Source organism: Asparagus officinalis, chromosome 3 (assembly GCF_001876935.1).
Source record: "Asparagus officinalis chromosome 3, Aspof.V1, whole genome shotgun sequence".
Classification (NCBI taxonomy): domain Eukaryota; kingdom Viridiplantae; phylum Streptophyta; class Magnoliopsida; order Asparagales; family Asparagaceae; genus Asparagus; species Asparagus officinalis.
In genome coordinates this window covers 108,884,968-108,891,890 of record NC_033796.1, presented here as the reverse complement: position 1 = coordinate 108,891,890, position 6,923 = coordinate 108,884,968, and the positions used below count along the sequence as shown (strand labels likewise).

At 35.7% G+C, this 6,923-nt stretch overlaps 1 protein-coding gene across 1 annotated transcript in view; it reads right to left on the bottom strand.

Annotated features, from left to right (window-relative positions):
- LOC109835714 overlaps window positions 1–6,923 on the bottom strand; it is an 85,004-nt gene continuing 78,081 nt past the window's right edge. The window contains exon 2 of the transcript XR_002245679.1: window positions 1–728. The gene's annotated coding sequence lies outside the window, so the exon portion shown is untranslated. The remainder of the gene's footprint in view (window positions 729–6,923) is intronic.

Here is a 6,923-nt window from a genome sequence, read left to right as displayed (position 1 = left end):
ATAATTCGGTGCTGGTCCCTCAACCTCAAGTGTCTGAGGAACCCATTTATAGGTAGGATCAGCATCATAGAACAAACAACATCCAGAGAGCTGTCCCCACCGATGGACCAGGGTATTGACCCAAGAGGGGGCGTTCTTGCTTTCCTGCCATGTCCTCCTAAAATAGCTACTAATCGGAATAAACCTCGCAGACTCACAGAACATGCCAATCACAATGAGCAGTGCTTGGGCACCTTTCTTGACGTCAGTTGGTTGGTTTTGAAGCGATTGTGCCGCGTTTATGAGATTCTGTCGCCCAAAGGTGACTCCAGTGAGACCTGCTGTTGGCTCGATGCCAGCTGCGCGTAACAGGGCTGTGTAGTTATGCCCGTAACCAAGAAGTGTTGAGTCTTTATCGATCAGTTTCTTATCTCCGAGCTACAGTGGGGAGTACAGGACGATTGCGAAAGCCCTGCAAGTAGAGCTGGTCGTGTCGGATCCTCAGCGTGACCCTACTCTTCCCATTATTGAAAACCAGTACAATGTCGTACCAAGTGAGCTTCTTCTCCCAATCAGTAACCTTTTCGTCGACTACAGTGGGGAGTACAGGACGATTGCGACACCAAGTCGCTGCGTTCTCCTGACGCATCTTCTCGATACTGCTCACATAGTTTCCCGCCGTCAGATCATAGCTAAGGCTGATCTCTATGGATTTGATCTCGCTGGCCTCCATTTTCTCACTCCCTGCACTAGATAATTGTACGAATAATCTTAAAAAGGGGGGGGGAGAGGGGGGGTTGGGGGTGGGGAGGGGGTTATGAAAACATCGCAAATAGAGTTAGACGATACATAGTTAAGTACGCTTGGACCAATGACTCAAATAGGATTCATTTTGACTGAACTGGGTCCAAATACATTATCCTATACCCATCTCGATACTACAAAGATTTGATGAATGGAAGAGATCTCTAACAATAATCAAGATAATTGCCGGATTTGAGCTCTCTCACTACACTTTAATGGTTTAATGATAGACATATTATGATACCTGAATGATTATAAATTGTTCATACACTAAGATGAAATTTGCACTTATTCTCAACCTTCACTAAAAAAATGCTTAATATCAGAACCCCCTACCTTTAAATGAATATTAAAAATCCCTCATTAACTTTTAAAATATCAAAAAACCCCTTAAGTTTAGGGGTTATCAGAAAACCTCTTTAACTTTAAGGTTTTATCACAAACTATGTAGGTGTACTTTTGTCTACCGAGGAAATATCCGCAACCGTATCCGTTAGGATACGGATATGGTTACTCAAATCTATAACCGATACGATATGGTTACGGATATGGTTTTGTGGTGAAATATCTGTATCTGTATCCAAAATATCTGAATAGATATTAGTCATACTCTTACGATAGTTTACATTATTAGATTATGGATTTATGATTAATTTTGATGATCAAAATATCTAATCTTAACTTTTCAATTATAATGAACATATTAACAAACTCTTTTGTATCACATGAACTATGTTTTTCTCCATACTATCTAGTTTGCTCATATCCGTTTTGTTTCCGCATACATATCCGCATGTATATCTGTAACCATGTCCGATTTTAGCGGATATGGTTATGAATTTTTCTTACCGAGGTATATATGTATCTGAATCCGTATCCGAGATGGGTAAGCGGATATGGATATGGTAAGCATCATATCTGAACCGCATCCGGACCGAGTGCACCCCTAATAATGAGGGATAACGCCGTTATGGGCTTTTTTTTTATATAATACCTTAAAATTTAAGGGGGTTTGCTGATAACCCCTAAACCTAAGGGGGTTTTCTGATATTTTTGAGGGGGGTATTTATAAGTGCTGAGAACCAAACATCGTACATCTTGATATTTTTTGTATAGAATGGAGACAAAAATTCAGCATTATTAGAATTGGACAAGAGCACAGCATTATTAGAATTGGACAAGAGTAGTGCAAGGACCTTGGTTTGGTTAAACAAAATGGGGTATCTAACTAATTATAACCTCATGCAGTAAATGTAAAAAATATATGAAGAAAATAATTAAACAGTTTCAGAAGTTAGTAATGTATACTAATATATTTCAATTGGACTTAGGACCTTGGTTTGGTTGAACCCAGTAAGCTCAAATCCTAATTAATCACCTGTTTTGGATAATTAGTTGGACATAATTTGAACAATAATCGAACTTGATTAGATTTAATTACAGAGGCGCTTTAGGGAATCAAAATATGATATTAAGACTTGGTTTAATGCTAAGAAATGTTGTTGTTGGTGAAGACTAAACTTTACAAAGCTACGAAAGTTATTTATGGTCCCATCCTACGTGTTTTTGGCGGTGGGAATTAAATCCTAGCCCCTCTTCTATGAAACATCGTACATCTTGATATATTCTTATATGGAAAGGAGACAAGAATTCGGCATTATTAGAATTGGACAAGAGCACATGTAATGGGGGTATCCAACTTATAATATCATGCAGTAAATGTAAAAAATATATGAAGAAAATAATTATTTGCCCATGATTTGAAACTATTTGAGAACACGAAAATATCTGCTACTAGTTTGAAACAACATAGAATAGCTAATAATCTTGGGTCGCAGCTCACGAAATAGTGAACTTTGGCCTCCAGTAAATTAATGGGCAACATGTCAAAGTAACTAAAATGATCAAAAATCATGGATTATAACTTAAAAAATTATAAATTTTGGCTTCTGTGGAATTATTTACCAAAAGGTCAAAATTATTAAAAATGTGCAAAAAAATTGTGTTATATCTCAATTGGGAATTTTGGTCCCTACAAAAATATGCCAATTGGTCAAAACAATAAAAAATGACCTAAAGTCATTGGTTATGGCAGACAAGATCATAAAGTTTAGCCTCCTCAAAATTATTTTCCAACGGACCGAGACTAACAAAAGTGGCCAAAAATTGTGAGTTTTTACCACCACAAAATTATTTGACGACAATTCAAAATGACAAAAAATAGAAAAAATTTGTGGGTCATCGCTCACTAAATCGTGAATCTTATGTCACGCGCCTATGCGGAAGCGTGCACGCGCACACCGAACGAGTCTAAGATCACGGGAAGAAGATGAACCACACACGAGCACAATCCAAACCAAATACGACAAATCAAACCAAACACAGAGATATACGTGGTTCGGCAACCTGCCTACATCCACGGGGAGAGGATGTGGAGATTTCACTACACTAGAAGGAGGGTACAAATGGTTACAACCACACAAATTCACTCAAACTAAGCCTCAACCAAAGCTCTCAACTTGCTCATAATATCTCCCTCTCACAATGCTCAATAGCCTCTCTGAATTTCTCAAATCTCTGATTATTAACCCTAGAAAATCGAGTCCCTATTTATATCAAAAAAGAAACCCAAACAGAATCCAAACAGGAAACCAAACTGTGCAAAAAACCCGACATAAGTCGACTTAACAGGTGGTATAAATCGACTTGGCAGAGAGAAAAACAGTAACTGGAGAACAGATCATAAGTCGACTTATATTCAACTTAACAGTCGTCACAAGTCGACTTGGCAGAGCGAAATTCATAACTCCAGAGCAGATCGTAAGTCGACTCGGGCATAAACACAAGTTGACTTACCATAAGTCGACTTACTATAAGTCGACTTATGCTTGTGCATGAGTCGACTTATGATAGAAAAACTAATTTTTTCTGGTTTTCTCCACATCTTAGCCACCGCAGAATTATTTGCCAACATGTGAAAATAGCTAATAATATCCAAAAATCCTAGGTTGAAATATGTAACTTTATCATCCGTGAAATTATTTGTTGACGGTTTGAAATGACTAAAAATAACCAAAATTTGTGGGTTATAATTCAAAAAAGTATGAATTATGGCATCTGCTAAATTATTTGCCAATAGGTTAGAATGACTAAAATGGCCAAAAATCATGGGTTACAACACACACAATCATAAATTTTGGACTCTGCTAAACTATTTACTAAAAATGAAAAAACTAAAAATGGTCACAAATCATCATTTATAACTCACTAAATCGTGAACATTAGCCTGCACAAAATTATTTGGCAACAGATCAACATGACTAATAATAACAAAAATTTGAAGGTTATAATACACGAAATCTTTAATTTTAGCATTCATGATATTATTTGCCAACGATTCGAAATAGTTTAAAAGAGCCAAAAATTCGTGGCTTATAGCTCACAAAATTGTTAATTTTGTCCTATGCCAAATATTTGACAATGGGTCAAAATGACTAAAATGGTAAAAAAAATAATGCATCATAGCTCATGAAACCATAAAATTTGGCCTTCGTAGAATCGCCTACCAATGTGACGCAATGTCTAATAAATAGCTAAAAATCATGGGTTATATCTCATAAAATCATAAATTTTTATCGCCACGAAATTATTTGACAGCGGGTAGAAATGATTAAAAGTGGCCAAAATAAAATCATAAATTTTTATCGCCACGAAATTATTTGACAGCGGGTAGAAATGATTAAAAGTGGCCAAAAATTATGGGTTATAGCTCACAAAATAACGACGGGGCGAAACACTTATGAATGACAAAAAATAGTGTGTTATATAGCTCACAATTCGTGAATTTTTAGCATCTACGAAATTATCGACCAAAAGGTCAACACAATTAAAATTGGCCAAAAATCATTGGGCATTAGCTCACGAAATAATGAATTTTGGCCTTAGGGAACTTATTTGTCAATGGTTCAAACAACAAAAAAGGCAAAAAAATCGTGGCTTAGAAGTCATAAAATCGTGAATTATGGCCTCAGTAAATTTTTTTACCGACTAAAAGTGGCCAAAAATCATGGGTTATAGCAAGAAACCGTGAACTTTAAGCCTTCGCAAAATTATTCGGCAATGGCCCAAATTGACTAAAATTGGCCAAAAATTATGGGTCACATATTACAAAGGGGGTCTCTAGGCAATTAACCTAAATACCATAATACGTTGCCCCTACTAGCATACTTTTTGCTATTAGTTGTCTCTAATGTATTCTATTTATGCAGAACGACTAACCATTTTTCTTAAAAGAAAAAAAAAGACTAATAAAGCAATCACTAAATATCAAAAGAGAACTAAAAAAATTCAAATAAGAAAGGAACAGAAACACAATGGGATCAGAGAACTGAGGTCTCTAGTGTTACATTGTCTTTTTTTCCTTCTCCCAAGAATAAATTCTCTATAGGTTACCCCATGATTATGCCCTGTTAGATATAGGTGCCCTGCAGGCAATAATTGTATATTGTAACAGGACCTATATGAATATAACATCCTTGTTCAAAATGATAGTATGTTATTTTGGTCAAATTTATCTGGTATTTTAATACAGATAAAGTCCATATAATGATACTAGACTATCAGACATTTCGGATATGATCGTAATGAAGAGATCTGATTTGTCGCTAACTTATATTCTAAAATGTTCCTAGTCGATGAAATGTTGAAATGGGACATCATCACTTTGGGAAGACTAGTGTATATTCTATTTCTTCTTTGGTAGGATGATGATCCATCTCTTGGATCATTGATATGAGACATCAAGATATAGTATACAGATGACTCATTAGTGAATGAGTTGACTGAACGACTCACTGAGAACATCTAGTTGGTAATTATACTTAACTGTCAAATAGAAGTTCTCAAGTGATATAGTACAAAGTAGTCTCTTGGCCTGAGGTAAGAGTGCAATATCTTACATGTTAGTATATGTGTACTTAGACTTTTACCTAACCACGGTTCTCATTGAGTTGTGCATAACGGTTCTTATTGGATGCATCCCGAGACATAAGTAGATATTGAGATGCCAAGATGTGATTCGTCTCTCCCAGTATAAGGGGTTGATGTCATAAGATTGTTTGATATAACTATAGCCAGGAAATCCTTGGCCGAGGTAAATAAGATAAACTGAGTGTCAGTTTGATCTTATAGGTTATGAGTTCAATATCAACAAACACTAATCGAGCTATTAGGGTTTGACAGTTTTCCATACCCTAGACTTGATACTTTGACATGGTTTGACGAAGAGACCGGACTGTATAATATTATCACTGAATGGTCCTGATAAAATTGTGTTAGCATCTTATAGACATTTACCATAACTTATATCCGGGTAGTCTTCATGTGTAGCTAGCACATCTGTTGTATTTGTGGATATCATCCACTGTCGAGTTTTTGAGTTGGGCCCTAGAGCCACACCAAGCGCGTACTTAAATCTTATGAAACACAATTTATAGAGTGATGCGTATGATTGATACGCATATATGATTTTGCAGGATACACATAAACGGTTACGTATATCGGTAAAATCGGAATGCTATGTTCTTAGGAAATGAATTCTAGTATTTTTCCCATAAAGTTAACTTTTAGTCAACTAGTTGACATTTTGGTCAACAGATGACATTTTGGACAACAGTTGGCTTTTGGTCAACTTATTGACTTTTTGGTCATATGATGACTTATTAGTTAATAAATGGAAAATTACGAAATACCATATTTATAAAATACCGTATTGATGTGGTATTTTCATTTATGAAATACACACTTTATTATACCTTGATTAATGAGTCATGAGATGAGTCATTAATGTTGTATGGTTTGGGAACATGGTTTTAGCACATAGTTTTGATTCTTCATGACTCTTTGCATGACTCATGAGATGAGTCAGTGCATGACTCATGAAAGGAATCATTATATTTAGATGACTCATGGCATGACTCATGAGATGAGTCATGACATATCTCGCTCTATATATATGAGCTCTCTCTCTTATGGAAATGTTAATAAAAAATTGGTTAAGTGGTTTTTTTCCATAAGAGAATAAAAGAGAGCTCAACCTCTTACTAAACTCTAGCAATTTTTGAGTAAGAGGAAGTAGTAGG